The sequence below is a fragment of the Nannospalax galili genome, unplaced genomic scaffold (assembly GCF_000622305.1).
Source record: "Nannospalax galili isolate Female #2095 unplaced genomic scaffold, S.galili_v1.0 scaffold390, whole genome shotgun sequence".
NCBI classification, from domain to species: Eukaryota; Metazoa; Chordata; class Mammalia; order Rodentia; family Spalacidae; genus Nannospalax; species Nannospalax galili.
This window is the reverse complement of record NW_008330777.1, coordinates 1,089,636-1,096,887: the sequence shown is the minus strand read 5'-3', so window position 1 is coordinate 1,096,887 and position 7,252 is coordinate 1,089,636. Positions and strand designations below refer to the sequence as shown.

General features: G+C 38.4%; 1 pseudogene; it reads right to left on the bottom strand.

Annotated features, from left to right (window-relative positions):
• Nucleotides 1–4,965: 4,965 nt before the first annotated feature.
• LOC103749522 lies at nt 4,966–5,430 on the bottom strand (annotated as a pseudogene).
• Nucleotides 5,431–7,252: the final 1,822 nt, after the last annotated feature.

Here is a 7,252-nt window from a genome sequence, read left to right as displayed (position 1 = left end):
AAATGATGATACTAAAAATGTAAAAAAGCAACAAAAACCTGAATCTTTGTTTGGTCAGTCCTAGCTTTGATTGTGTTATTGACTTGGAATATAAATTTTCTTAATTCCCCGGTCTCTCCGAAGTCTACACCAATGCCCAACTTTGCTCTTTATCCTTTGCCTGTATTGTAAGTACCAAAAATAGACTGAAGAATTTGTTTTTAGAGTTGGGGGAAAAACATTTTCACACTTGTATAACTCATACAGTTGAAATGGCTTGAAATCAACAGAACCCAGAAAAGCATCTTTGAAAAGAGAAAAAGGCTAAAAGACAGTGACTATAGAGAAGTGCTTGGAAAGAGTGGTAAGAGGGATGCCAGAATGAGAGGACCTTCACTCTGCTGCTGTGAAATGTTCACATGCATGAGTTTTGAGGGTTTTTGTTTTAGGGATTGTTTTTTCCCTAAAGTTTTCCTGGGTTCACAGATGTTTAAAACTCCCATATTGGCTAAGCACCTCATAATAGGAAAATAAGATTTTCAGAATAGCTTTCTCCATGAATAAAATATCATCAGGGTAATCAGTTTATAGGAAAAAAATAACAAAGATTGTGTATGGCTAGTTCCCCTAGAAAGGAAAGAGGGACATTGTGGAGAGGAGCCAAAAAACATCCAAGAAGCAAAGGTCAATTCTTAGGGTTTGGAGGAGCGGGGAAAGCAAACAGAAGGAGAAGCTGAGGGAAAGGCATGCCTAGGGAAGACTGTACTAATACATCCCTCAACTCTCACCAACGAAGCTTCCTTATGTAACAGAGTACGATGCACACAGAAAGCCACAGCTGGCTAAGTTTTAGAGAATAAGAGACTGAAAAATGTGTGTCCCTGGATACGATTCCTATATTAAACCTCGCCCACCCACAGTTCAGGAACAATTGCAGAATGGGGGCAAAAATGGTAAGAGCCAGGGTTGGTACATGAGCATAAGGAAAAAGGCTTTCAGGCCACTGGGTATTTGTTCATATGAACTTGCAACAATGCTAACAGCATGCACAAGACTCATGCTGACTCAATCAGAAAAAAACCCAGCATAGAATTGGGGAAATGGAATGCAGGTCCCAACCCTAGCCAAGGAATTATTGGCAACTGATCACTGCTGGGTGAAAGAGAGTTGATGTTTAAGAGAGAGACTCTAGATAGGCTGACTAGACTCCAGTGGATGAACTTGCAACAAGAAACATCTGGGTACAAATGCTTGACAGAATAGAATTTAACATATATGACAGAATGCATGAAATCTTGTGGGGAGGCATTATGGAGGGCATGAATGGAAGGGGGGGTCTAAATTTTATTAAGATCTATTATATGAAATACACAAAACTTAATAAAAATACTTAAAATTTTAAAAAGAGTATAGCATAAAGAAAAAAACCTTCAGACTTAAATTCCAACATATTTCACATAGAAAAAAGAGTATAACATAAAGGAAAAAAACCTTCAGACTTAAATTCCAACATATTTCACATAGAATTTTTAGATAAGGCATATTTGTGTCATACAGTCAACATTTCTAGCTGGGTTTCTTTAAATGTGATCTTTGTAGGAACTGAAAATAAAGGAAGTAAATGCCTCAACTCACTCTTCTGTAAATAAACCCCCACCCTCTGCTCTGTCAGCAAGCCCAATAAACTTAAAGAAAGAAATAGAAAGAAAGAAAGAAAGAAAGAAAGAAAGAAAGAAAGAAAGAAAGAAAGAAAGAAAGAAAGAAACTGAAAAGGGTTTTCTCTCAGAAAGGTTAAGTCCTGATAAACCTAGTATGCTCTGTGAGTCTGTCGCTGGTTCTTTCTGTGGCTTAGACATTCAGGCATGTACATAGGCAAGTATGAAGTTTCCTGTAGGGGAACAAGATGTTTCGTTGCGTGGACAGATAAAGTAGCAGAATTTTTGTAACTTAACCTTCCCAAGAAAGCATGATTAGGCTCGTGGGTCCCCAGGGATAAGGCCTGGCACATGCCACTGACTGCTGGTAGCTCTCTCCTTCACATTCTCACACAAGCTTCTCAAGACTTGAGAACTCTGTTTTCCATCTCAAAAATATAAGGATGTCTATGTTCACTCCCTTTTCCTTCTCATCTTAGGGCTGAGCTAAGGTTGCGGCTCTAGCCTTTGTCAAGGGTCTGTAAGATTTGTCCTCGCCTTTCTTTTCTTCCCTCTCACTCTCTCATAGTTCCGTGAGACACAAAGCTTTATTATGATCTTCTCTGTAGTCTGAATTTGCTATGTCTGATATCAATGAAAACTTATTAATAAAAAAGTGAGCATTCTCACCACTCACTTCTGGTGCAATTGAGCATGCTCAAGTATGAATGAAACAGGGTATCTCCAGTTATTTGAATCAATCTAAACAATACTTGGTCCTCAAAGTTACGGGATTGCTCAGTCTGGGCTGGCTGCTGTGTTGTGTGGATATTGTGGATTTACATAGATATGCTCAAGCCTGCCACTATGGTGTAATAGACCAGGGCTTCTTTCTAATCTATTTTTTTAGCTTAACATACAAGATAATAGTCATTGTGGCATTTCTAACAAAGTGTGTTTTAGTGGGTTCTCTCCTCTTTCATCTCCACCCCTTGGCTACCCATGAGCCCTCCTTGCTACCTCCCCTGCATAGCCTCTTTTCTTCTTTTGTGTCTCCTTTCCCCACCCTACCCCATCCTTCTTCATCACCCATTTTTACCCTAACTTGGTTTACTTTTTAGTTTTCTCGGTTTTACCCACATTTATTCCCTTTTTATATGTATGCATGTGTACAGTACAGCTAGAATCCATGTATTACATTTTCCAGATCCATCCATTTTCCTGAAAATTTCATAATTTCATTTTTCTTTACAATGGAACAAAATTCCATCACACATATTTAGTACATTTTTATTATCCATTCATCTGTTGATAGACATCTGAGCTATTTCCATCTCCTTGTTATCATGAATAGAGCAGCTATGATGTACATGGATGTGCAACCATCTCTGTGGTAGAGTACGGAGTCCTTTCGGTATGTGCCCAGAGGGGTGCAGCTGAGTCATATAGAGGTTCAATTTTTTAATAATTTTGAGAAACCTTCATACTGATTTCCATGTTAGCTGTACTAGTTTGCACTCCCACCAACACTGAACAAGGGTTCTCTTTTCTGCATCCTTACCAATATTTGTTGTCAGATTTTGATGACAGCCATTCTGACTGGAAGTTGTTTTGCATTTCCCTGATGACTATATATATTGAAACTTTACAAATTATCTATTAGCCATTGTGTCACTTCATTTGAGAACTGCCCACTACATCATTTGTTGATTAGTAGTTTAGGTTTCTTTGGTATTTAAATTTTTCAGTTCTTTGTAAAGTCTGCATAGTAACCCTCTGAAGTGAAGCTGGTAAAGATTTTTCTCCCATTCTGTATTCACGTGCAAAGCCAGAGGAAGGCTTTAAGGTAGAAAGAGCTTGTTGCTCTTCTGCCCTATGCAAAAAACAGCAAAAGGAAGAGACAGGAAAAAGAACGAAAGAGCATTTAACTGAAGGTTTGTTTTTTGTTTGCTTTTTTGTTTTTTTAAGCCATCCTATCAACTAGAAAACAGAAGTGTCCCTTCAGGACCTACTTACTGCCTTCCAGGATCACTGTGCATTGTGTCCCTTCAGGACCTACTTACTGCCTTCCAGGATCACTGTGCATTGTGTCCCTTCAGGACCTACTTACTGCCTTCCAGGATCACTGTGCATTGTGTCCCTTCAGGACCTACTTACTGCCTTCCAGGATCACTGTGCATTGTGTCCCTTCAGGACCCACTCAGTCTTCCAGGATCACTGTGCACCATGTTCCTTCAGGACTTACTCACTGTCTTTCGGGAGCGGCATACATGTGCCACCCACAGTGGGAAATGCAGAATCCCTGGCACCTTTCTACTGCCACTTCGATGTAAATCAACATTTAATGGCTGCTTTTAGCTGAGGTCTTCTCATGATGGTTATATTGAGAACACAGCAAGGGTTAGAACTTCTGAACTAAACTTATGCTGAATTTAAAAAACTGTGAACTGCCCTTTTTCTCTGTTTACTCCATTGACAGTGCATTGCTGAAGGATTTCGAATAATTGTAAATGTATAGTGTGTATTTTAAATTACTCTATAATTTTATTTGAAGGGCTCTAGCACTTGACATTGCAGATAACAAAGATATTTCTGAATGATACCTAGAAAATTTGAAGAAATTCTTTTGAAATTTGCACCTATTATGAAAATGATGCTAATTAAAATGTTTGATATTTTCATTCCTTTTTTCTAATGAACTTTATTGACGAGGGTCATGTGTCTTTCAACACTAGAGACTAAATAAATTGACTAGCTTAAAATAAATTTTTATATATTTCTTAGCTAAGAGCACCAATGTTACCATGTAAATTACAGCTTGTCTTCAACCACTACAAATAATTGCTACCGTGTTTCCAAAACGAGAATTTTATAGCCATTCTTTTGAGGTTTGAAAATCATAAGGTACTTACTAAGGGGCCATGCCTAATCCAGGGTTATGTTTAATTCACCTTGTGAACCACAAAATGGGTTGTGGTCACCTGTTTGGTTTAAGAGTTCTAAAATAAAGCCTCTGTTTGGTTAGCTGTTCACATTTGGTATTCCTCTAGTTAATGCTTTGTGTTAATGAGAAGGGAAAGAAATTGCTTTTTTTGATTCCCAGGTCCCTTGCCTGTCCAACTGTAAGAGATTTGCCTAGATTGGGAGTATCAGATAACCCCAACTGTGGGTTTATATGGAGATTATTTTCCACCTTTAACCTTTAGATCAAATATAGAAAATACTTCGTACCCATGTCTACTTTATATCAATCACACATTTTAAGTTTTTATTTATTGTAACAATTTTACCACAAAGCCCCCTCAGTACAATTATTTACATTTCTTTCCTTTTTTATTCATTTAGGCAGTTTTTAACGACAGTCGTATGTAAGACTCCACTCCTGCATCTTCCCGATTGCTTCCTCCTTGTTTCTGCCCTTTTCCTTTCCTACTTGGCGAGATCTGGCTTTCCCTTGCAGGATCTTTTCGCCGTCTTTGTCCAGCTTTAGCATGGTGATAAGCACCTTGCTGGGTTGAATGCCCACAAGGACAGTTGTGCCATTAGCCTTTTCCCGCTGCACCCGCTCAGTGTAGATGACATATTTCTTCCTGTAAACCTGGACCACTTTTGCCAACCTGCTGACTTTATAGTGAGTGCACTCGTACAACATGAACTTCATCATCCTTTCGAATGGGCAGAGACCGAACATTGCGCTCTGTCTCCGCTCTTTGGAAAGAGGGGAGGATATCATCTTCCCCCGAATGTGAGAAGGTGTACTGAAACGCCTTTTCTGGTTCTTGTTTCCATCAGAAGTCACAAAGAGATTGAACTTCATTTTGGCCTGTGCCGCTTCGGCGATGGTGGCAAAAGGGACTACATTTCTTCCTTACCTCCTCTAATCTCTAGCGTCCTGCAGATTTAACTGTTAACTGTGGTAGTGATTGGTTTTTTGGTTTTAGGATTTTCATCTGAAAGCACAGAACACAGTCTCTTGAAACTCAGATCTCAAATCATTTTGCAAAATGAACTTATGCATCGCTACCTTAGCATTCTCAAAGAATCTGGTAAGCACAAGTTTATGTCTCAAGTTGGGCTTTATAGGAAATAGTACTCTGCTTCTTGGGGTTTTTGTCCAATATTTTATAAGAAATCACTATTGAGCCATTTAGAAAGCAAAAGTCATTCAATGGACCATGTCTGTGCATTGTGTAATGACTGAAAAGGACACAAATGCAATTGACCTTGAACTGGAAAAAAACTTGTGTTTAGGAGACTCTCATTTTTCTATTCATTTTTCAAGTCTTGTGTGTGTGTGTCGGTGTGTGTATCACTGTAAATAAGAGAAATCACTTTACAAAAAGAAAAGAAAATATGGAGCTGAAAAAAATAGAAAGAAGAAAGAAAGAAAGAAAGAAAGAAAGAAAGAAAGAAAGCCTTGGCATTAGCCTCATGTTAGGACAATGCAGGTCATCATACCAGTTGCAGTGAATGTACAATGACAATCCTTTCTGCATTTGATTCATCCACTCAAGCCTGTAAAGACTTTTTGCCTGGGTGGGATAGTGTGTGCATTCTCCACATCTTCTAGCCCACTGGGCTTCACAGCAAGAAATAAAAACCTGAATGTCCCTGCCATACAAATCTATACTCACAAGAGAGAGAGAGATAATTCCACCAAATAAAACTATGATGTGATTCAAATCTATAAACAGAATACTGGGCAGTCACAAATTAAACAGGTATACTATGTACAGGCTCCTGAAGTGGTACAATTGTCTGATGCATGGGAGGTGCTTAATAAATATTTGTTGAATACTAGATGAGTGAAACTCTCCACCTCCCAAATTTGAGGGAAAGGTCATTCTGAAGCAGATCATTTAAGCAATTTTTAATTTTCAAGGTGAATCCTGCCTGTGGTTTCCATCTGGAGCTATACCAAGCGATTCTCTGATGACAAGAAACTGTGAGGCTGGATGTACATGTAGATTAAAGGGAAGATTGGAGGTGATGAGGACCAAGGCCAAAAATCACCCCATCTTTTTGTCCTCCTCCCTCCCTTCCCCGCTTTTCTCTCATTCACTGTCTCTCCATCTCTGTCACGTTCTGTTTCTCTAACTCTTTGTAATGCCCTGCTTTTATTATCTGCTTTTAAGGCAGAAAAGGAGTCTGTTATTTACTGTGGGCTACTGTAATATCACAGGAAATTTTAAAGATCATAATGCCATCAGCACTGAGGAGTTGAAAAGTATTATTCACATGCTCTACACATCTATTTTGGAATGAATTCCTTTGACCACTACATGAGTTTTCTTTAGTGCTCTTCCAAAAAATAATTTCACTTTATTTTTATTCATTGGAACAAAGAGATAGGACTGGAAAAATTAAGACGGTTTACATTGAGCTCCTGTAGATTCACATTTAGCAAAGAATGCATTTCCTTCATCTTTTCTGTAGCATCCTTTTATTATCTCATGGATTATTATTCAAATATTTTTGAGACTATGACCTTTTATGTAGGAATTGTTTTCAGTGAAGAAAATCTTATTCACGTGGCTTGCCTCAGCCATGAGATAAAAGATAGCTCTTTGTTTTCTTAGGGAAACTAATTATAGCCATTAGTATTATTTCTACATTTCCTTTTCCTGCCACAATTTCTA